The 25,249-nt window shown below is 45.0% G+C and overlaps 1 long non-coding RNA gene across 2 annotated transcripts in view; it reads right to left on the minus strand.

Annotated features, from left to right (window-relative positions):
• LOC138742717 (uncharacterized) overlaps positions 1-25,249 on the minus strand; it is a 135,850-nt gene that overhangs the window by 53,989 nt on the left and 56,612 nt on the right. Inside the window, exon 4 of one of the 2 annotated variants that reach the window (XR_011344372.1) lies at positions 11,776-13,107. The exons of the other annotated variant lie outside the window; for it this stretch is intronic. This is a non-coding gene — a long non-coding RNA (uncharacterized lncRNA). Of the gene's footprint in view, positions 1-11,775; positions 13,108-25,249 lie in introns of those variants that run through there. 2 annotated transcript variants of the gene reach the window in all.

Below are 25,249 nucleotides of genomic sequence, written 5' to 3' on the forward strand. Positions count from 1 at the left end.
TTACCCTCTGATGTTCTTTGAAGGTTTTCCAATCCTCTAATTTCCCATTCCACTTCGCTATCTTATAATTACTCCCTTTGGACTTGATAATGCACTTGATTTCCTTAGTTAGCCAGGGCTGCCATTTGCATCTCCTAGAGCCTTTCCTCCACTTTGGAATAAATTTGTCCTGAATCCTGTGAAAAATGTCCATAAAAACCTGCCATTTTTCCCCAGTTGTCCTCCCAGCTAGTGTATCTTCCCATTTTATTTTGGATAGCTCCTCCCTCATAGCTGCAAAATTCCCTTTATTTAACTGAAGTACAGATGCTTCCGACTTCCTTTCCATTTCCTTTTCTAATTGCATACCATACCATGGTCACTATTCCCTAATGGCTCCCCTACATCAAGGTCACTTATTAAGTCTGCGTCGCTGCACAGCACCCAGTCCAGAATCGACTTCCCCCTGGTAGGTTCCTCCACTAGCTGTTCCAAGAAAGTATCTCGTAGACATTCTATAAACTCGCTCTCTTGTGTTCCTGCCCCCGTCTGATTATCCCAGTCCACCTTCATGTTGAAGTCCCCCATAACTACCGTATTGCTACCACTTTGACATGCCACTCTTAATTCCTGATTTATACTACTACCGATATCTGAGCTACTTTTCGGAGGCCTGTAAATGACCCCCATTATATTCCTCTTGCCCTTGCAATTTCTTAATTCAATCCAAACAGACTCTACCTCACCTGTTTCAATGTCCTTCCTTTCAAACGCCTGAATCTCATTTCTTACCAACAGAGCTACCCCACCTCCTCTTCTTAACTTTCTGTCCTTTCTAAAGGACATGTACCCTGGAACATTTATTTCCCAATCCTGCCCTTCCCGCAGCCATGTCTCCGTTATTCCGACAATGTCATAACCTCCCATCGCCATTTGCGCCTCAAGCTCATCCATTATATTCCTTACACTCCTTGCATTCATACACAATACCTTGATGCCATACCTCCTTTCTCCCTCCACCTTGGTTCTTGGTGCATTCGTTCTTATTCTCCTATCACTTTTAGCTCCCTTATTCCTTATTGTTTCACCGTCTATCGGAACCACCCCTATATTCTCTCTCCTATCTACTTCCCTATCAGTCCTGTTCCCTTCCCCCTGCCAAATTAGTTTAAATCAGCTCCGACAGCTTTATTAAACCTAACTGCCAGTATATTGGCCCCCTTCGCATTCAGGTGTAAACCATCCCTCCTGTATAGGTCCCGTCTTCCCCAGAAGAGATCCCAATGGTCAATGAACCTGAATCCCTGCACTCTACACCATTCCCTCAGCCACACGTTTAACCTCTTGATTTTATTATTCTTGCCCCCACCCTCGCACAGTACAGGAAGCAGCCCCGAGATTACAATCCTGGAGGTCCTGCTTCTCAACCTCCTTCCGAGCTCACGGTAGTCTCTCTTCAGGATCTCCTCCTTCAATCTATCTACGTCATTTGTGCCCACGTGTATCAGGACCTCTGGCCGGTCTCCTTCCCCCCCCAGGATACTCTGAACCCTATCCGAGAAGTCACGTACCCTGGCTCCTGGGAGGCAACACACCATACGGGAACACTTGTCAGGTTCGCAGAATCTTCTCTCCGTTCCCCTAACGATGGAGTCCCCAATGACCACCTTGTTCCCCTTCTTCTCCTTCCGTACCGCTGTCTCCTTTGGCGCTACCTCTGGCAGGTTATCTTCCCCTACTTCATCCAATACTGTATATTCGTTGCTAAGATCTGTAGCCACTGGGGTGCTCTCCACAGAGCTAGCAACTTTTGCCCCACTCCTGACAGTAGTCCACTTTCATGACCCCCCCAATCCAGGGGTAAGCACTTCCCTGAGTGTTGAATCAATAAATTCCTCGCTCTCTCTGATTAGCCTCAGATCATCTAGCTGCATCTCCATTTCTTTAATTTTTTTCCTAAATGCTTGTGTCTCATTACATCCCCTGCAGGTATGTCCTGTGGAAATGTTTATGGTCTTGTCACCAACCTCCTCACACTCTCTGGTGAGCCTAAGGTCATCTAGTTGGAGCTCCAGTACCTCAACTCGGCCCCTAAGGAACCCCACCTCCTTGCACCTGGCACAGATATGGTCTTTTGGGAGGGTGGAGGTCACCCATGGCTCCCACATCTGGCAACTTGAGCATAGCACCAACCCCATGGACACAGCTCAGCCTTTTAATGGTAGGGTACTCACAATGCACTTTACCTAGGAAGGTCTTTCTCTACGCCTGCTTTCGCCGAAGCCTGATGAGCCAAAGCCTGGAAGTCCCACTCCTTCGCTGGGGCACTCACGCGCTGGGCCACTCACGCGCTGGGCCTCTTATTTATCTGCCTTTTACCCAATTAACCCCGACACGCTCACCTGCACGGCCTCCCGACCAATGGCCGCCTCCAACGCCGACTCCTCCCCTCAGGCCCTGGTAAGAGACTTTTTAAAAAAAAGTTTTCCTACCTGCCCCCGACTCTTTTCTTTTCTATCTTCTGTCTTCTGTCCTCTCCTCTCCCGACTGCAAGGCCCTGTCCCCGGTAAAAGCCTTTTAAGACTTTGTCAATTATACTGGGTATCAGATTGCAACCGAGCCCATTGACGGCTACTTTTCGAATTCCAGTTCCATAGGTGGGTCGAGTACCCACCTCCGCACATTGGGTTGTTGCCTTTACTGCACTGTTGGCCAGAAGAGCCATTTTATTTAATTGGGAAGATCCTAATTCACCACCTTTGATGCAATGGCTCTTTCAAGTAAGGTCATGTTTAAAAAAAAAATTAGAAGCTGCACTTTTGATACCTCCATTAAGTTTGAAGAGGCTTGGGGTCCTTTTAAAAACTATTTTCGTCTGAGTTCATCTGTATTTAAACTTTACCTTCCAGAATGTTCCGGATTTCTGTTGGGTTTTTTTTTATTGGCAAGGACCAGATAAATAGTTTGTATCGATCTGTTGTCGTGAACTCTCAGTTTTGGCTGCCCGGCCTTTTGCCCTGCTGTTGTTTGTTTAGTTTGGTAGGTGAGATGGGGTTTTAATAACAATGTTTTTTTCTCTTTTTCGAATATTCCAAATTGAGGAGAAATGAATAATATGGTTCAATATATTATAGTGTTATACATTGTATTATGCTTTACAATATTTTTATTGTTCGATTCTGGATTCTATTCTCTTCGTGTATTACTTACTATATTAGAGTCCCGCAGGGCTCGGTGCTGGGTCCTCAGTTGTTTATCATAGATATTAATGATCTAGATAAGGGGATAATAAATAACATCAGCAAATATGCAGATGACACTAAACTGGGTGGCAGTGTGAAGTGTGGGGAGGATGTTAAGAAAATGCCAGGGGACTTGGACAGGTTGTGTGAGTGGGCGGATGAATGGAAGATTAATGTGGATAAATGTGAGGTGCCAGGAACAGGAAGGCAGATTATTATTTAAATGGAGCCAAGTTAGGGAGTGGGGAAGTGTTACATGTGCATCAGTCATTAAAAGCAAGCATGCAGGTTCAACAAGCTGTGAAAAAGGCAAATGGCATGTTGGCCTTCATAAAAAGGGGAATAGGGTGCAGGAGTAAGGGTGTATTTATGCAGTTGTACAGGGTCCTGGTGAGATCACACCTGGAGTATTTTGTCCAGTTCTGGTCTCCTATTTGAGGAAGCATTTTCTTGCTATTGAGGGAGTGCAACATAGATTCACTGGGGTTGTATACGTTGCAATTTAGAAGGATGAGGGGAGATATGATTGAGGTATATAAGATTATTAAGGGATTAGACATGATAGAAACTGATTACATGTTCCCGATGTTGGGGGCGTCTTGGACTAGAGTGCATAGTTAGGACACAGATGAGAAAAAAAATTACCCACAAAGAGAGAATGGAGAGAAATTGATATTAATGCCATCTGGTGTTGTTGGAGGTGTTATTCCTCCAATTTGTGGGTGGTCTCAGTCTGGCAGTGCATGAGACCATGGACAGACATGTCAGCAAGGGAATGCTGTGAGTGGCCATTGGGAGATCCACGCTATTATGGTGGATGGAGACGAGGTGTTCAACGAGGTGATCTCCCAGCCTGCATCCAATCTCTCCGATGTAGAGGAGACAGATGCTGGAGGAACTCAGTGGATCGAGCAGCATCACTGGATGAAAAAGAAAGGTTGACGTTGCAGGTGGAACCCTTCATCAAGACTGAGAAGAGGGGAGAGAGCCAGGTGTGAAGGGTTCGACAGGGATGGCAGGGATAGGTGAACAAGGGAGGGGTGATGGAAGATGGACAGATGGGGAGGCTGAGTGGTGGAGTGGGGACACAAGATCAGTTGATTGTCAGGGGCTAAAAAAAAGGGAGAGAGCAGGAAAAAAGAAAAAAGGGGAAGTTGGAAGATGTCCTGCCAGGTGGAGCGGAGTGGTAAGGGGAAGTTGGAAGATGTCATGCCAGGTGGAGCGGAGTGGTAAGGGGAAGTTGGAAGATGTCGTGCCAGGTGGAGCAGAGTGGTAAGGGGAAGTTGGTAATGTCCTGCCAGGTGGAGTGGAGTGGTAAGGGGAAGTTGGAAGATGTCCTGCCAGGTGGAGCGGAGTGGTAAGGAGAAGTTGGTAGATGTCCTGCCGGGTGGAGCGGAGTGGTAAGGGGAAGTTGGAAGATGTCCTGCCGGGTGGAGCGGAGTAGTAAGGGGAAGTTGGAAAGTGTCCTGCCAGGTGGAGCGGAATGGTACGGGGAAGTTGGTAGATGTCCTGCCAGGTGGAGCGGAGAGGTACGGGGAAGTTGGTAGATGTCCTGCCAGGTGGAGCAGAGTGGTAAGGGGAAGTTAAAAGATGTCCTGCCATCTGGAGTGGAGTGGTAAGGGGAGATGGTTGTAAGGGGAGTTAGTGCTGGATCAAAATCATTTTCAAAGAGGACCAAGAGAGATGGAAGGGTTTGAGGAGGACATTCCAGAGCTTGGAGGTATGGTACCTGCTAAAGTTGCTGAAAGCCAGTGAAAACAGGCCCCATCGCAGACTGGTACGTGGGCACCATCACCTCTGAGCAGAAAACCCTGCATAAGGTAGTGGACACAGTGGGTAGTGGGTACATGGGAGGCAAAACTCTCCCCACTATCGAGAACATCTACATGGGGCTCTGCTGTCAGAGGGCAAGAGCAATTATCCAGGATCCACATCACACTGCTCTCGCTGCTGCCATCAGGAAAGGTGCCGAGGTGTCACGAGACTCGCACCCCCAGGCACAGTGAAACATGATAGGCAGCAGACGCTGTGATTGTAGTAAACTCATCGAAATGCTGGAGGAACTCAGCTGGTCTTTTCAGCATCCACAGAAGACAAAGATATATTGCCGACGTTTTGGGCCTGAGCTCTTCTTGAAGGAAAAATCAGAAAAGGCGGAAGCAAGATATATCAGAAAGTCTCACCATTCAAACAACAGGAGAGGAATCCAGACCAACAAAAGGTGTTAATTGAATATGTTGCTAATTCCTTCACTATCAGACACCTTAGGAACAAACTCAGAGTAATTTTTCCACCTTATTTATTATTGATTTTTTTCTGTATTGTTTACATATATTTCTTTCTTTACATTATTTTCTTTTGTTGATGCATCTTTTCTTGAGTGTAGATTTTTGCATTACCAATAAGTAGAAATTTGTCCTGGCCCACAGGATAAAGAATCTCAGGGTTATATGTGATGTCATATATCCACTCTGACAATAAATCTGAACTTTGGAAATTTAATCATATGTCTGGAGGGTAACTAACCTCTCCTTTTTATATGGAATAGAAATTAAGGGTTATGAGGAATGGGCGGGTAGATGAATATGAGTCAATGGCCAGATCTACTTCTATATTATTGAATGGCAGAGCCAGATGCCCGACTCCTGCTCCTGGTTCTTATGTTCTCAGCCAACACCACTCCAACTGTAGAATAATGTAGAATAAGACCAATAAAAAGAGCAATGTTAGACAATGTCATCCCTTGGATTTGCCTGATTTGATTTTGGACCCAGATTGACAATACCTACCATCCTTGATTCCATCCCAGACCCAAACATACTCGATGATTTACATGTATCAACAATGCCTCAGGTACCTGACTTTAGACAAGTCCAAGCCTGCAAACTGCACAATTTAATTTCACTGAAGGTTTTCAACATTCCTTTGCCATGATCAGTTTTACAGTTGTAGTGTTGTTGGGTAGGTCTTCATTTGACTTACAGGAGTTATTTTAAAAGCCGAATGGATCATGCCTCCCTATGGGAAGAAAGACAAGGATGGCAAGGTTCGGGGATGTTGAATGATGAGAGATGGTCCAAATTTATTTTTTTAAAAAGGTTAAAGCACAGCGCTGGTGAAACACGGCAGGTCAAACAGCATAGAAAACCAATGTTTTATACTTGAGCCCTTCATCAAGCTATGAGCAAATTGCAGGCAGACACCTGAGTAAAATGATGGTTTTATCCCATTTTACTCAAGATGGAGGTATATGTGAGGTTTGGAAAGCTGAAATCTGAGGAGTATAAAAGAAACAGGAAAGAACTCAAACTGGGGATCAGGAGACTGATAAAGGGTCACACATGTTCTGGGGGGGGGGGATTATGATTAAATAGAATCCCAAGATATTTTCTATATACATTAAAAAAAAGAGGGTAAGTCGTGAGAGAGTAGGAACACACAAAGACAAAGGAGGGAACTTATGAGTTGAATTAGAAAAAGTAGGTGAGTTATTAAATGAATATTCTGCATTGGTATTCACCGAGGATAGTGAGATCAGGGAAGGATATGCTTGTGTTGTGCAGCATGTTGGTGTCAAGAAGCAGCAAGTGTTGCTTTTCTTGAAGATCATTAAAATGGATATCTCACTCAAGCTCTATTTCTGAACACAGGCAAAGTTCAAAGTTCAAATTTATTGTCAGAGTAGATGTATGACATCACATAAAACCCTTTTTTTCTTGTTGGGACAAGTTGGGCCAAAATGCCTGCCTCTTAGGCATAGAACTTATTTACTCCATGACCTACTGAGACTGGAAAAAAAGGAGATTGTTCGGATGTTGACATAAAACCTTGTACCCTCTTTCGTCCAGCCTTAGAAGACTGGAGAAGAACCAACAGTAAATGACAGGAAAGATTTTGGGGTCCCACAAAGTGGCAAGACAAGCATGTCGGATGGCGCAGAAGGTTTGCCCTCATTGTGCTGCCAGGGAAGGTAGTGGAATCAAATATAATCATAATGCTTGTCTATTCAGACAGGCACTTAAATAGTATCATTTCCTTTCAGTGAGGGATATGGTCCCAGCGCAGAGAAATAATTTCAGTGTGGATGCACAGAAGCCTGCAGGTGCTAGAATCTGGAGTAACAACCTGCTGGAGGAACTCAGTGGGTCGAGGAACATCAGTGGGAGAGGAAGTACTTGGGTAGATTAGCAACATGGTTGGCATGGATACAGTGGAATAAAGAACCTGTTCAACTCTAGGACTCTCTTTGCGGAGGTTTTGGAGACCAGCAAGGCAATAGTGATCATTACATAATAAGGCTTCAAGCAATAATAGTGATTTTTGTGTAGCTCTTTAGATATAATGCCTTCATTGGAGTGCATGATACATGAAGGCATTGGGGGAGGGGTCAGAAGATTAATAAGCAAGGCAAAGAATTGTGAAAATTAATTAACATAAAAAAGTAGTTAAGTATTTGGCAGACATCTCAGCAAACAAAACTGGGTGGGAATGATCTTCTTAAAGGATTATGTAGAAAAACAGCATAAGTAGTTAGAGGGGATAAGACAGGATCATGAAGTAGTTGGATTTCTTCTGAGGAGTAGAAATGGTGGAAGCAGTTTTCATGCTAGAAAATGGAATGTATGTAATTTTCTCCAGGCGAACACAACTAAGCATTTCAGAGTTCCAATGGGCTATTTCCAAGAGAGAATTGCAATACATTTCCTGGCCACTGTCGATGCAATTTTAAGAAACTCTCATTGCTATATGGGCAACTTCATCTTAGGTCTTACGTCTGTAGTATTTCCTAAAAGAAACAATTCTGGACTTAGAGGCAATTGTTTCCCAATAATTTGATTTAATAAAGTTCTTAAGTTTCCCCAAAAGTGTTTCAATTTGGAACATGATCAGGTGGAAAGTAAAAAAGTACTCGCATCTGAAACATAGACGAGAAAAAATAGGATTTAATTATGCATCTGATGTGGCAAAAGTGCTGTAGATATAATTTATCGCAAGATTTTTAAAAGGCCTTCGATAAAGTCGGCCAAATGAGTCCAATGAATAAGCACAGAGGATGTGGAGTCAGAGGGCAGGGACCATCCCGATCTGTTGCCCGGCTTCAAGACAGAAAGTAGTCGGTGGAAGGCACAGTGGAGGAAGATGGGTGGTGGCATTCCACAAGGGTTAATGTTGGGGCCAGCACAGTTCACGCTGATGATTCGGGCTCGGGAATCAAGAATCCAATTTCGATCCTTGGGCATAATTGCAGAGCAGATTAAATTCTGATCACTGCAACAATTCACAGGAGGTCATTCTTATCCTTGCACTGTCACAGGGAGAATATACAAACTCATTGCTGACAGCAATGGATTCAAAACCAGGTTGCTACTGTTGCATTAACGTTGCGCTAACTGCAACATCAACTATGCTGTCCATGGGGTATGGAACGAGTAGCCAGAGTAAGTGGTAGAAGTGCGTACAACGGCAGTGGTTATTTAGACAGGTACATGGATAGGAGAGGTTCAGAGAGTATGGGCCAAATGCAGGCAAATGAGACCAGTCCTGATAGGCAAACAAGATTTCGGGTCTCAATGTTAACTGTCTACTGCCTTCCACGGATGCTGCCTGACCTGTTGAGTTCCTCCAGCATGATGTGTGTCTCTCAGAATGGGAACTTGATTTGGACAGTCAGGTTGTGCCAAGAGGTGTGTTTCCGAGCCATATGCTTTTGTGAGTCCATGGCGAGACTATGACAATGTGATCTGTTTCTTTGCTGTATATCTTCTGAAAAAAAACTGTGATGCTAAATTGCATAAGAGTTCATTGTCATTTCCATAATACAATGCATAGATGCACCAAAATTTTTATTTGCTAGCACAGACGCAGTGGGCAAAATGGCCTCCTTCTATAATGCTGTGGTAATCAAGTCCAGTGGTATTAATTGAGGAACACGTCCATGATGTTTACATCATATCCTTGGAATGTAACACTGGAATAATGAACTACAATTTGAATTCTAGCCAATAAATATCAAGCAAATAAAGCAGCAAGAGTAAGGAACCGGAAATCACAGAGTAATTATATGGCCAGCACTCTAATTTCTGCAGCCTCTTGACTGTGCCAGAATCTTCAGCAATAAGGGCCTGGATGTCAGACTTATTGATGCAAATTACATAAACACTGCAATAAAATTCATGAACCACACAGCTGTGGTAACCTGACAGACTGCACCAAAGGGCTGCCTTGTGGCACCCTGCCAAGAACTGTTGTCTCACAATGTCAGGGCCCAAGGTTCCATCCCGACCTCGGATTGTGTGATGCTTGCCGGCTCTCCCTGCGGCGGCATGTCTTTCTTCCAGGTCCTTTGGTTTCCTCTCTTAGTGCAACGGTTCGTGCTATCACTGTCTGCAAGGAATTTGTACGTTCTCTCCTTGACCGTGTGGGTTTCCTCTAGGGGCTGCGGCTTCCTCCCACGTTCCAAAGACATATGGGTTTGGTAGGTTAATCGGTCACATGGATGTATTTAGGTAGGATGGGCTGGAAGGGCCTATTATTAAGCTGTAACTCTAAAATTAAAACTAAAACCCTCAAAAGACCTGTGGTTTCTAAGGTTAATTTGTAAAAGCTGGCAGGGTGGGGAGAGACGAAAGAGATGTTGGGAGAATAAAATAATTAAATGAATCTAGAGATACACAGTACGGGCACTGCACTGGAATCTGCATCTTAACGCAATCTCAGATTTCAGATTTATGGTCAGAGTACATACATGACATCACAAAACCCTGAGATTCTTTTTTCTGTGGGCGAGGCACAATGACCCCTTATTGGTAGTGCAAAAAAAAACCAACTGTATACAGGTCTTGAACTGTAAAAAGATAACAAATGTAAACAAACTGACTGTGCAATACAGAGATTTTTTTTTTTAAATCAATGAAATGCACAAGTACAAGTCCTTAAATGCGTTCCCTGTAGATGCAATCAATAGTGGGGAGGGTTTTGCCTGTGATGTCCTGGGCTGTGTCCACTATCTTTTGCAGGGCTTTACGTTCAGGGATATTGGTGTTCTCCATACCAGGCCGTGATGCAGCACCCTTTCTATCGCACTTCTGTAGAAATTTGCCAGGGTTTCCGATGTTGTACCGAACTTCCGTGTACTCCTGAGGAAGAAGAGGCGCTGACGCTCTTTCTTCACGATTCCATTTGTATGTTGGGTCGAGAAAAGATCCTCTGAGAGAGTGACTCCCAAGAACTTAAATTTGCTCAGCCTCTCCACCTCTGATTCCCCCACTGATCACTGGTTTCCCCTTCCTGAAGTCAACAATCAGCTCCATGGTTTTGGTGACCTTAAATGTGTGGTTGTTGGTGCACCATTCAGCCAAGTTTTCAGTCTCCCTCCTGTGTGCCTGACACTTACATTCTGATACTGTACCATGACACCACCGTCCCTACAGGGTCTCAAATAACATCATTTATTTTGTGTTGCACAATTTGCATCCCTGTCAGTAACCATCTGCTTGCAATAATCTCAATGTATCCACTTCACTGCCTCAACTGTAATCCCTTTAACAAACAAATGTGCATTAGGGCCTAGAATAGGACCCCTCTGTCCTGTCCTGTCCTTCAGTAAGATCATCACTGGTTTAATTGTAACCTCAGCCCTGTATTCCAATCTACTCAGACATTGATTCACTCTTGCTTATCAAGGGTGTCTCAACGTCTGCTTTTAAAATATTCATCCTGTTTCTACTGCCTTTAAAGAGGAGGATTCCAAAGACACACAGTCAGATCAGATAAATGGAGCTAACCTTTCTGTCTGAATTGGACCATGCCTCATTTTTTAAAAAAAATTTTAGACATACAACACCATAACAGGCCATTTCGGACCATAAGTCCGTGCCGCCCAATTTACACTGAATTGACCTTCAACCCCCAATACGTTTTGAACGATGGGAGAAAACCAATGCAGATCATTAGGAGAGCATGTAAACTCCTTAGAGAAAGTGTGGATGCCCACCTTAAACAGTGCCCCAAAGTTCACTGTTCTCCCACAGGAGCCAACAATCTCTCCATGCTGACCTTGTCAGGACCCTCTGGGATGTTTTAACTTGCAGGGTTCAAACATTTTTCCCCTTCAAACACCCCCCTTAATGAAGAGTTCTGACCGGAAACATTAGCGTTTCTTTTCCCCTCTCCCCACAGATGTTGCTCGACCCACTGAGTTCTTGTAATCTTCTCCACCTCCATCAGGTCACCCCTCAGCCTGATAGAGGTCAGAAGAATATAAGAACAAACCGATTCTATCCATGGAGCTGAAGTGAATGAATTTCCTGGTGAATCTCCTCTGCGGTGTGGTCAGTTGCATCACAGAGTCGTAGTTAGAGCATGGAACGTCCTCAGTTATATATTGTGTGCTTTTGTGCATGAACCATGGCCTGGAGAGACACTGATTCATCGATATGTATACGTGCAGTCAGATGATAACGGACTTGTGGGCCAAAATGACCTGTTAGCGTGTTCTGCGTCTAAATTTTTTAAAAATGAGACATGATCCAATTCAGACAGAAAAGATAGCTCCATTTATCTCACATGACTGTGTGTCTTTGAAATCCTCCTCTTTAAAGGCAGTAGAAACAGGATGAATATTTTAAAAGCAGACGTTGAAACACCCTTGATAGCCCATAAGCAAGGGCTGAATGTTTACTCTGAGTGGATTGAACTTGAACTGATCCCTGCTGATCGAGCTGGTCTCACTTGCCCCTGTTCGACCAGAATAACTCTGAACCTTAAAATCCCTTCAGTGGGGTTGGACTATCTCCAATGTAAGGAACGAGAATAAAACTCCAAGTCAGGATGGTGTGCTCCTCAGTTGAAATCCCATAGCTGGAGATGATCCCACATAATTTGAAGTATCATAGAAAATAGAATATAGAATACGACCACACAGGACCGGCCATTTGGCCCTCAGTGTTGTGCTGATCTATATATTCCTACCAAAACAAAGCACTAAACCCTCTCTAACTTGTAACCCTTTATTTTTCTTTTACCCTTTTTTTAAAGAGTATCCTAGATGCCCCTATTGTTCCAGCCTCCACCACCACCCCTGCCAATGCATTCCAGGCACCCAAAGCTCTGCCTAAAAAAACTTACCCCTGATATCTCCATTCACTTTGAAGAGATGTTCTCTGGGGTTTGTTACTCCTACCTTGGGAAAAAGGCCCTGGTTGTCTAACTTATCTATACACTCTAATAGCTCAGATTTCAGATTTATCGTCAGAGTACACATGGCATCACATATAGCCCTGAGATTCCTTTTTCTTGCCAGCGAGGTAGAATTACCACTTACTGGTAGAGCTGTGATAGTACAGATTCTATCACCAATGTGTCTATGTAGTGATGGTCGTGTAGGATGACTGTGATTGGCTGAGAGTGTAGCACCACCTACTGGCAGGTCTTAAAGGATTGGTCCTAGTCGGACCAGGTCATTCTGGACTGGTCGACCGACTTGTGATAGGCTCCAGTCTTCTAGTTAATAAAAGCCTTGGTTTGGATCAACAAGTTTTTGGTTCTTTCGACGCGCATTACAAGAGCCAAAAAATACTGTACAAAATGTAGACGTAAATAAAGAAAGAAATGTAAATCGAGAAGAAAAAGAAACAATCAAGTGCACGAGTCCTTAAAAGAGTCTCTGATTGAGTTTGTCGTTGAGGAGTTTAATGGTGGAGGGGTAGCAGCTGTTCTTGAACCTGGTGGTGCGAGTCTTTCCTGATGGCAGCAGCGAGAACAGAGCGTGTGCTGGGTGATGTGGATCCTTAATGATTGCTGCTGCTCTCCAATAGCAGAGTTCCCTGGAGATGTTCTCGATGGTGGGGAGGGTTTTGCCTGTAGGGTCCTGAGTTGCGTCCACTACCTTTTGCAGAAAGAATTAAAATCTTCTTTAAAATTCAACCATAACAAATTGTATTGTAATAACTTCCAAACACCCAAATCCACCCTCTTTTCCTTCAGCTGTGTGCACTGAATGTGTGATTGAGCCTAGAATGAGCTGCTGGAGACACTCAACAGGGCAGGCAGCATCCATGGGTAGAAAAGGTCCGTCAACGTTTCAGGTCGGGACCTTTTACCAACACACACACTTGGAAATATCTCGCTGTTCCTTCACCGTCGTTGGTTCTAAGTCCTGGAACCTCCCTCTCCAACAGCATTGTGGGTCTGCCGCACTTCAAGGTCTGCAGTGGTTCAAGAAGGCAGCTTCCACCACGTGCTCAAGGGCAATTAGGAATGGACAATGAAGTGTTGGCTCGTTCTGAATGGTGAAGGAATGCTGACGTATTTGCACCTCAGGGTGGTGAGTGGTTTGGAGGTGAATTGACAGACACTCAGTTACTCTGAAGGGCCTCTCATTTGCTTCTCTTTCTCTTACTGTAATGGGTGCCAGGCCACACAAATGGTGACTCTTTGCCTTATGGCCAGCAGAGGCATTTTTGTGTAATATTACATGTAAATGCAAGTAGGCTTTTTCCCACTGAGGTTAGATGAGGTAACAACCCAGAGGTTATGGGTGAAAGTGGAAAAGCTTAGGGGAAACCTTAGAGGGAGTTGCTTCACACTGAGTGGTGGGAGCGTGGAACAAGTTGCTGTCACTCTGAAGTGGTGAGTGCGGGCTCAGTTTTATAATTTAAGAAAAATTTGGACAGATGGATGGAAGGGAGGGGTATGGAGGGATGTACAGTTCAGTGGGACTAGGCAGATTATTAGTTGGGCACTGACTAGAAGGGCTGAAGGGCTTGTTTGCTGTGCTATAATGTCCAGTGGTTCTATGGTTTTGTGATATTCCCTGACAATAAAGGTAACAAGAGAAACTAGGAGATAAAGAGAGAGAAGGAAGGAATAATAGAAAGAGGAAGAGGGAAGGAAAGAGAGAACATCCTGAAATGACTGGATCTGGATAAAATAAGGACAAAATATTGGGAGAGGTCTTGGAGATATTAGATTGAATTCTTGGGTGGGAAATGTGCTTAATTGTGAAAAATAAAAGTTATGTCACAAATCTCTAAAGAAATATCAATAAGATATACCCCTGGGTGAGCTGTCCCCATAATAATGGACCAAGAAATCCTCTAAAGAAATCTACCTTCATAGCAACAGTCTGTAGGACATAGCTGTGTGAAACAAATTTAAAAGCACTGATGGTACCAATAAAAGAATTGTACGGGTTATATGTTTGGACATATAGCACGGTAACTGGGCCCACGAGCACATGCCACCCAATGACACCCAATTGATCTACATCCCCGGTAAGTTTTGAACAGTGGAGGAAACCAAAGCACTCAAAGGAAACCTACACAGACACAGGAAGAATGTACAGACTCCTTAAAGACAGTGCTGGATTCGAACCCCAGTCATTGGCGCTGCGACAACGTTGTGCGAGCTGCTCTGCTGATTGAATATGAGGCGGACTCAACGAAGGATGTTCTATTTTCCAACATGTGGAATGAGTTACTTAGCAAAAGAGCAATTTGTTTCCCTGAAGGGGCCAAGACAAACAACAAATGTCCCAAGTCCAGCGTATGCCAAACTAAAAGGCTTTCAAAGTGACTTCAACAGAAAGTGGATGATCACAACAGCCAGCTGCATTCGAGAAACAAGAGTTTGAAAGCACTTCAGTGGATGGTTTCCGACTGCACAGAGACTGATGAGGGATTTTGGTCGTGGACAAGTTTAGAATCAGAATTTATTGGCACGAAATTCATTATTTTACGGTAGCATCACAGGTGCAAGTATTGCTAGAAATTACTTTTTGCTAAGAAGGGGTAGCTCTCTGATAGGGAAAGAAGGGGATGGAGAGCTGGAGGAAAGAAGACACAGGGATAGGGAAAGAGAGAGACTGAGGGAGGGGGTTAACTGAAGTTAGAGGTCAATATTAATGCTTTCTGGTTGGAGACTGCCTACATGCTGTTCCTCCAATGTATGGGTAATCTTGATTTGGCAGTGGTTGATACATTTGTGGTTACTGGTAGCTCCAAGATATTGATATTAGGAACTCAGCAATGTTTGCTCTTGGATATAAGAGAGCTGCTGCCCTTCTCAGCTACCTTTAATGCAAAAAGAAGAGAAAGTAAGTAGTATCGGTGGTTCATTGCCCCCTCAAACTCCTCATAAACTAAAGCCACCAGTGAGCTATCTTCGTGATTGCATCAACGTGGAGGCCCCAGGACAGATCTTCAGAGACATTGAGACCCAGGAATTTGAAGTTCTAAACCAATGGTTCTTGATGCTTCTCTTTCCACTTACATACCACTTTAAGTGCTCTGCGATTGGTAAGGGATTGCTTAAGATGGGATGTGAGTGGGAAGGGAAGGTTGAGAATCACTGCTTGAGACCCAATTGTTACTGAAATATTTCACTTGAGAAAAATTGTCATTGGCCCATTCCCTTTGGAGTTCTGAAACCGTGCACATAACGAGTCAATGAGGTACAATTTAAACAGTGGTAAGTACTGTAGCATAGGTGCTTAGAGTTCTATGGTTCTACTTTCTACTTCCTCAACTCTCTGCTTACGTGTAAACCACATCTTTAAGGCTTAATATGCATGTGGTTCTCTCTGCCGCCACACTAGAAGAAGATATGTCAAGGAACCATGACAAGTTTGATAGAATTACACAAATGATCACCCACAGATAACTACTGAAGGGTATGGCATTCGAGAGTTGAACACCACCCCCTGGCATTCGATGTGTGGATGAGAGAGATGGGTAGTGGGGGGCCTAACAGAAACCAGATTAGTCACTGTTAATGCTGACTGGCTGGAGGGTGCCAAGATGGAATTTGAGGTGTTTCCCCTCCAATCTGCAGGCAGTCTCAGATTGTGCTCCGCCAATCCTTTGCTTGCCCTGCAAAGACACACAAAGAAGTGCACTAGTCCAGCGATTATCAAGTGAGGACGAGAAGCAGAAGAGTTTCCCTTCAGAGACATAGGCGGTCTGGCGATCCCTCACCCCTCCGCCTCCTCCGACACTACCTCTGCGTCCCCGCAGCCTCTACGGCCATGCAGCCTCTTGTCTGGTCTAGCGGTGACACTGAGTTCCAGGGATCGGAGACTCGCTCCTCAGTCCCAGGAGGTTGTCAGTGCCAGAGGCCCTTCAGGAGCCCAGCTGACAGATCCCATTCCTCATCCCTGAGCTTGTCTCTAGCAGTCTGGTGTGAATCCTTTGGCTGCCAATCATCTGTCATCTGGACCAGAATACTCCCCCACCACCACCCCCCAAGCACAACCCCTCTGTTCAATGAGATAATGGCTGATCTTTTTTTGTTGCATTAACCCACAACCTTAATTTGCTTCATAAGCATTTTTACATTTATTTAAGTTTTAAAAATTTAGACAATACAGCTCGCTAACAGGCCCTTTCGGCCCACTGGTCCAAGCCACCCAAATACACCCAATTAACCTACAACCCCCAGTACATTTTAAAGTGTGGGAGGAAACTGGAGCCCATGGGAAAATCCACAAAGGCACTGGGAGAACAAGCAAACTCCTTACACACAGTGCTGGATTCGAACCCCAGTCTCAATCGCTGGCGCTGTAACAGCGTTGCACTAACCGCTATGTGAACTGTGCTGCTTCAATTCCATGAAAAGCCATTTTAATTTACATCCTACGACCATGAGATGGAGTTGAATGTTGGGATCACATTGCTTCACAAGGTCAGAGTCTTACAGACATGATCTCATTGATGTGGTTGGATCATCCTCTTCCATGGCCTTGCTGCTGTTCAGAAGGTGTGGCCCTTCCACGTTGGCAAGCTGTGCACATTAACAACTTGTACCAAATCCTTCCCAAAATAAGTGTTCATTTTCAGTTATAAGTAAGACTAAGCTTCCAGGGGTGAATATTTCCAGTGACAAGTCCCTGTCCACCACTTCGATGCAATGGACAAGAAAGTGCACCAGCGATCCTATTTCATCTGAAGCCTGAGGAAGTTAAGGATGATCTCAGCATCCCTCAATAGCTTTGAAAGCATCTGGTTGGGGTGTATCACAGTAGGGGTCAAGAACTGCTCCACCCAAACCATCACACACACCCCCTCCCCTCTGTCGATTCCATCTACGACTCCTGCAGCCTTGGAAAAACAGTCAACATCTTAAAAGACTCATCCCACCCTGGCCACACCTCCATCCCATCAGGGAGATCACACACCGCCAAATTCAGACAGTTCCTTTCCTGCCATTAGCAGACTGCGGCACGAAGCCAAGATAGTAAAATTCTGCATCCTTTTCTTCAAAATACCTGATCTCTCTGTATAACTCTGCACTTTGGTACTGTCTCCCATTGCATTACATACTGATCAGTGAGGACCCCCACCACCCTGCACACAACCTCTTCCAGCTACTCCCATCAGAACTATCAGAATCAGAATTTACTGTCATGAACGAGTCACGAAATTCGGTGTTTTGCGGCAGCGTCGTAGTATAAACATTCATATTATAACCACCTTACAACATTACTATAAAAAATAAAAATAATGGTTCACGAAAAGTGAGGCAGTGTCTTTGGTTCATTGATCATTCAGGAATCTAATGGCGGAGGGGAAGAAACCGTCCTTGTGCCATTGAGTGCTCGTCTTTAGGCTCCCGTACCTTTTCCCCAATGGTAGCAGAGTGAAGAGGGCATGGCCTGGGTGGTGGGGGTCCTTGAGGATAGAGGCTGCTTTTTTAAGACACCACCTCATGTAGATGTCCTCGATGGAGTGAAGTCTGGTGGCTGTGAAGTCGCAGGCCCAGTTAACTCCGTTGAGGACATCTACATGAGATGGTGTCTTAAAAAAGCAGCCTCTATCCTCAAGGACCCCCACCACCCAGGCCATGCCCTCTTCACTCTGCTACCATTGGGGAAAAGGTACGGGAGCCTAAAGACGAGCACTCAATGGCACAAGGACGGTTTCTTCCCCTCCGCCATTAGATTCCTGAATGATCAATGAAACAAAGACACTGCCTCACTTTTCGTGCACCATTATTTTTATTTTTTTTAAATAGTAATGTTGTAAGATGGTTATAATATGAACGTCTGCTCTGTGTCACTGCTGTAAACACTCAATTTCATGTCTTGTTCATGATTATAGATTCGGATTCTGACCTTTTTCATTAATCACTCATACACAGTGTTGACACGTTGGTGCAGTGAATTTAAGCATGGATCTTGACTTTCATTCAGACATGCTCCCTTCCAAATTTATTCAGGAAGGCGGCTGCAGTGACTGAAGCAGGCAAGGCCACCTTTCTGTCAGCCTTCTATAGGAGCTCTATCGAGAGAGTCCTGGCTGACCGCATCACAGTGGGGTACGGTTGCTGCAGAGAAATGGATTGGTGGTCAATCCATAAGAGTGGCAGGGACTATCACTGGAGTTGGGGATCATTGCCTGAAGGAGCCAAGCAATACCATTGATCAGTAACGTCTCGTAATTGGAGTTTTTTTCTTGAAACAAAAGTACCAGTTCAACTGCAGCAAGAAAGAATTTCACGGATATGTACATCATTGAGGACACCTTCCACCCATCTTCTAGTTTGTGCATGTTACCGAATGAGCCGTGGATGGCAGAGTTGACATGGGCATGTCATGAAATTGGTTGTCACTTTATCAAAGCCTCCAGCTGTGCGACACCCCCTCCATTGCTTGTCAGCCTTGGTTCCTGCAGAGCACCACCCAACACTAATTTTATGTTTCAGAGTGAAATGGCAACCTGATGCAATAATTCAATCAACAAATACGCTTTGCTGGGTTATTTCAATCTGTTTGATTTACTGAGTGACGTATTCAAGATACGATTATTTTAAGTTATCAGAGACGTACACGATTGCGGGTGTGATTGGGCAATAAGGGATTAAGTGGCCGGAATTGGCTTTTACTGCGCTGTAAATAACATTTAAATTTAAAAGTCATTTCAAATTCCACAAAATTGAATATACCTGGATTTCCGGATTGTGTTAACTACCAGCCAAAGTTGGAATCTGGGGCAAATGTCTTATTAGAAGGAGAAACCCGGGAGAGGACCCCACAGGATGGGAGACCACAGCAGCAGACCAGTGAGCGGTTCGGCAGCCGAAAGGCTCACACCAGGCCACAGGCTGCTGGGGGCTGGCTCGTGAGAACCAGGGATCAGCGATGGTGTCGATGGCGAGCAGGGCTCCCAAAAGTTCAGCTTCAGATTTGGATCCTGGGCTTGCGAACGGCCTCGGGCACTGATAGCCTCCTAATTATATTGGGAATTGGGAATCGGGGACTGAGGACGGAGACTTTGACATCTGGTGCTTTGGGTCACTGCTGGACCAGACAGGAGGCTGGGCGGCTACAGAGGTTGCAGGGGCTGGCAACATCAGAGGTGGTGGCAAAATCCACAGGCACTCATTCTTAGCGACTCTCTTTTTCTTTTGTTTCTACTCTTGATAGGGGTGCTGGACTGTTGGCATCTCTCTGTACAAACAAAGTTTTTAAATAATTCTTTTTTGCATTTTTGCGCATATTATATAAAAGGATCTTTGAATGAGCTCATATGCTATCCATCGTTAATTGCTGGTTCAACACTGGCTGCCTCAGTTTGAGCCAGTACTGACTCCAACCTACCTCATATCCCTTGACCAAAGACACCTTCTGCTGGAGGAGCTCAGCGGGTCAAGCAAGACAAAGAACGGGCAACATTTCAGGCTGGAACCCTTCATCCTGTGAACATGCAGTGCTCCATTCCCCAAAGACCATAAGCTACAAGCACAGAAGTAGATCATTCTGCCCTTTGAGTCCGCTCCGCCATTCCATTATGAACTAATTCATTCTCCCACTCAGCCACACGCCTGGGCCTTCTCATCATAATCTTTGATTCCTTGACAATTCCTATCAATCTCTGCCCAATGACCTGTCCTCCACAGCCCCCATGGCAGAAAATTCCAGAGGTTCCTCTGGAAAACAAATTCCTCATCATCTCTGTTTTAAATAGGTGCCCTTAAATCCTGATGTTGTGTCCCCTTGTCCTGGACTCCCCTTCCATGAGAAATAACCTTGGCACATTGACTATGTCCAGCCCTTTAACATTTAAAATGCTTCTATGACGTCCCCCCTCATTCTTCCAAGTACTACAGTCCAAGAGCCATCAAACGTTCTTCATATGCTAATCCCTTCATTCCAGGAATCTTCTCTGAACCCTCTCCAATGCCAGCACATCCTTTCTCAAATAAGGAACCCAAAACTGTACCCCAACTCCAAATGAGGACTCACCAGTAACTTTATAAATCCTAAACACCACATCCTTGCTCTTGAATCCTATTTCTTTACATATGAGAGCCAACATTGAATTCACCAACCCTGAGATTACCATTAGACCTCTGGTCTTGCATTGATAGCTGGCTTCTATCTTCCCCAGGCTAAACACCAGCCCCCAGATACTTCTGAATCAACATCAGGCTATTATCTCCAGGAAGTCACCATTCCCTCAACTCCCACTCCCCAGAGCAGCCTTCAAAAACTATTATCTCCTCCCCAAGATCCACATTAAGAACAATCCAGAGAAACTCAGTTTCTGTCCACTTTTTCCTGACAGATCTATCTCTTCCTCCTTTATTCCTTTCCCTTTCTCCGGTCCCATGTGTGAGAACTTCTGACGCCCTCCTTTGACATATTCCGGTTTCCTGGTCCAAACCAGTTTACCTGCAGCATGGATATCTGATATCCCTGCACCTCTTTCACCCAGCAAGATTTCCTGAGAATCCAGCCCCTTTGTTCTCCAATACCATGGCTCCTGGCTACATTCATTTGGCAGGACACTGAGCTGGTCTCCAGCAAATATATCCTGGAGTGGAATGTCTCAGGTGGTCAGGCAGCAATGGCCCAGGCTTCAGGTTGAGACACTGCATCAGGGGTAAGAGTGTAGAGAAAGAGATGCCCATGAAAAGAATGTCTTCATTCAGAGTATAAGGCGGTATATGAACATACAAATTTCACCCCAAAACTAGTGCTCATCTTATACAACAATTATAAATCCAAACCTTAATATGCTGTGGTTTAAAGTATCCCCCAAAGCGATGGACACCAGCACAAAACATTCACATAACTCCTACAGTCCTACCACTAAATATTTATCTACTGAAACTTACATCTGGGAAGCTGGATCAATAGTAGTCATATTTAAATTTAGACGTTCTGCACGGTAACTGGCCATTTCGGCCCATGAGTCCATGTCACCTAATTACAACCAATTATCCTATACCCCTAGTACGTTTTGAACAGTGAGAAGAAACCAGAGCCCCTGGGGAAAATCCATGCAGTCACTGGGAGAATGTACCAACTCTTATAGGCAGTGCGGGATTCGAACCTTCAGTCCCAATGGCTGGCGCTGTAACGTCTAACCGCTACACCAACCTTGCCATCCTTTTAAAACAATAAAATGTATTATAATCCTGTCTAATGTATCTTAAAATAACAGCACAGCAAACAAAGCTAACAGCATACACCGGTCGCCGTTTGCAACAGCTGATGAGCAGTGAACAATCAGCCAGGCTCCCAGGGTGCGTTATGTTTACACTGCCTCATCAGGCCAATCACCGTAAATCTCACAGTGACCAGAGACCTTTTAAAGTTTTAAATACAGAGTTTCTTGGAAAGGCTCAAGTTCACACTCAAGGACTCTCTCAACAGTAAGTGCCAGACTTGAGGCAGTCATATGCATCGAATATAGCTCAAAACCAACAATTTAAGTGGAAATTCTGGGAGGTCACCTTACATATACACCGGTTGTCTTATACACCAACATATGGTAATAGAACACCACCCAAGGGGGTAGTAGAGACTCTATCTATAGAGGCAGACATCAATAGATTTTGTGAAGGAAATTAGTGGAAGATCAGACGTGACTTTGAAGCCATGAGTTGATGGATGTCATTTCGTGATATTGAGCTCCTATTTTGAGCTCCGGAAGATGGGGAAAAGTCAGAGGAAATGACTTTGTGATTTCAAGAGAGACGGTAGGAAAGAGGAAATGCCTGGCCACGGCATGGAGGCAGGGTGGAAATGAGGATGTGGGACAAAGTGAAAGTAGATACATGGGATTGGAGACACATCCAAACAGAAGTTGTAGTTGGTGTCCAGTTACATGCCAAGTCCAGTAACAGGCCATATGCAACTACCACATTTCAGTCAGACACAAATACTGCATTTAAGAAATAGTTGGACACTGATATAGGCAGGACACAGAATGATACGGTCCCAGTGCAGGCAAGTAGGATTTGGGCAGAAGGGTCGGGATGGATCTGTTGGGCCGAAGGACGTTGAATCTGACTGAATGACAATGCATTACTGAAGCTAGCCATACTATACACATGAAGTGAAACACAAAAGTCTGCGGACAGACGCTGATTGTAGTAAAACCACAAATGCTGAAGGAACTCAGCCGGTCTCGCAGCGGCCATGAGTGTTAAAGGTACATAACCGACATTTCGGGCCTTAGTCATTCTTCAAGGTATGAGTAACAAACAGGCAGGAGGAGCCTGAACGAAAGGCTGGGAAGGGAAGAATAGTCATGGGTAGAGTACAGACCAAAAGACAAAAGATGTTAATGGGACACCGGAGAGAATTGACTGGGAGAAGTGTGAGGTGGGGGGGGGGGGGGGGGGGGGGGTGTGGAAGCAGAGCTGGGGGAAAGGAGACCGAGGGAAAGATGGGTAGATGGGTGGGGGATGCTCACGGAAACCAGAGAAGTCGTTAAAATTATCCGGTAAGAGGGTGCCCATATGGAAGATGAGGTGTTGTTCCTCCAATTTGTGGGTGGTCTCAGTCTGGCAGGTGCATGAGATGATGCACAGGTAAGGAATGGGACGGGGAATTTAAATGGGCGGCCACTGAGACATCCCCGCCATTCCATGTAATTCATGGAAACAGTTAAAAAATGGCATCAATGATAATTGATAGTTCACAAGGGTTTTATTACATTTATTAAAGGGAATGATATAGTATGTTCTGAGGATTGTACCTGTATAAATTGGCTTTAGCATGTGCAGTTAAACAAGAAAGTCACTAACCGCTGAGGTCGAGTGCAACACACAAACGTGCTGGAGAAACTCAGCAGATCACACAATGTCCCTAGGAGATGAAGAGGAACCAACAACTCTGGCTTTCGGATACCAGCCACAGGACTCTCTGATTTACAGGCTGTTCCTGAGGAGGCAAATAGAGTCAGACATCCAGGGCTCCTTTGGGTCTGCCCGAATCTTCATGGTCTTTCAGCACACGGGGATGGCAGTGAGGGAACGCTGGCGCTGATGGACGCACCGAGTCTTGGTGATGCCAACACAAGGGTGCTGTGGGGAAGGACCACAGTCTAGGGTCCTCCCCTCACCAGGCTTTGAGGGGCTGAGACCAAGGGGAAGCCCCTCAAACAACAGAGGGGATGGGAATATGACAAGATGCCATATAGTAGAGACTTTGAATGACTTTCTTTTTGAAAATAATTTACTGTGAATAGAGCCTTTTTTTTGGAAAAAAAATTAGTCAGGCTTTGTCCACCTTCTGTCGTTTGCCTTCATAAAAGCTGCAGCACCAACAGGCCACGTTCTATCAAAACAGATGGACATTGCACTTTCAACATGAAAATATGTTAATGGCACTGAGGTCGAAAGAGTAGATAGCTTCACATTCTCAGGAATAAGTATCTCGCAAGCACATTCATGCGATTGTCAAGAAAGGATCAACACCAAGAAAAGTTTGACTAGCCTCCCTTATCCCTCAATAACTTCTACAGGTGCACCAGTGAAAGCAAACTCGCTGGATGCCTCACAGGGTGGGACAGGAGCTGCTCTGCTCAAGATAGGAAGAAGGTGAATGCAGCTCGGAGCATCGCGCAAACCTCCCTGCCCTCCACGGACACCATCAGCATCACCCCCTGCCTAAAGTAGGCAGTGAAAGATCCAGCACACCCTTGGCACACTCTCTTATCCCTCCTCCCATCAGGGAGAAGGCTTAAGAGCGTGAAAGCCCTGTAAAGACAGGGTTAAAGCCGTGTCTTTCCCGCAGCCATCAGGCTCCTAAATGTCAGGGCTCTCATGCTGCCCTTGCTTGGTGAAATTGATCTTTTTATTGTATTCCTATACTCTCTAAATAGTACTGTTTGGACATCTGTATGAAAGTTGAAGATCCTGTAACCTATTCGTCTGCTGGCAGAAGAACCCTTAGCTGATACCAATTAACTAAACAAGACCAGGAAATTGCCTTGAAACCTGCACTGGGGGACTTTGATTCAATTAAAGAAGTGCCAGAATCTAAACTGTTGGGGTGCCCACGATCTACTTTTTGATCATGTTTGAAACATTTTATAGAGCGTATTTAATCTTCCTCAGAAAACTGAAACCTTCACTTGGCAGCTCCCGTAATCAGTACATAGTGGTGGGAAGAAGTGTGGGGAACTGCTATACACTCACTTACCAGTCTCCTAGCGACGAGCTGCACCAATACCTGATGGCCAGAAGTATTTCCGCCAGCAGGACCACTTGTTATAGCCCCCAAAGGAGTGACTAGGCAGAGAGGGAGAACATCACCAGGTGGAAGGCCATCCTCCTTGCCCTTAAGTCCAAGAGGCTGCCATTTTCTCACTTTCTCATTCCCTTATGAATGAACTTTTTCCTTCCCCATGAAGTCCACATCAGGGACCACCTTGATGTCCCCAGGGCCAGTCCTGCTACAGAAACACGTGAGGGGGGCCATAAAACTGAACCACTGGTTGAAAGAGTCCAACTCCTCTATTCAAACCCCAAATATGTGTACGTGGCCTACCCGGATGGGCGTGAGGAAACTGTCTCTATCCGGGACACCAGAGGAGCATACCTGCCAAACTGCATGCAGACCCCCCCCCCCCCCCCCACTTCCATGGACACACACTACATACCATCTCTCCCTAACCCTACCCCTGCCCCAGTCACTCGGTCGAGTCGCCATGCCTCTAGCAGGTCGACACAGCGCTGGAGGTCCAGAACTCAACAATGGCCCCAGCTACAGCACAACAACTGACTCTCCACTCTTC

Source organism: Narcine bancroftii, chromosome 9, assembly GCF_036971445.1.
Source record: "Narcine bancroftii isolate sNarBan1 chromosome 9, sNarBan1.hap1, whole genome shotgun sequence".
In the NCBI taxonomy this organism is placed as follows: domain Eukaryota; kingdom Metazoa; phylum Chordata; class Chondrichthyes; order Torpediniformes; family Narcinidae; genus Narcine; species Narcine bancroftii.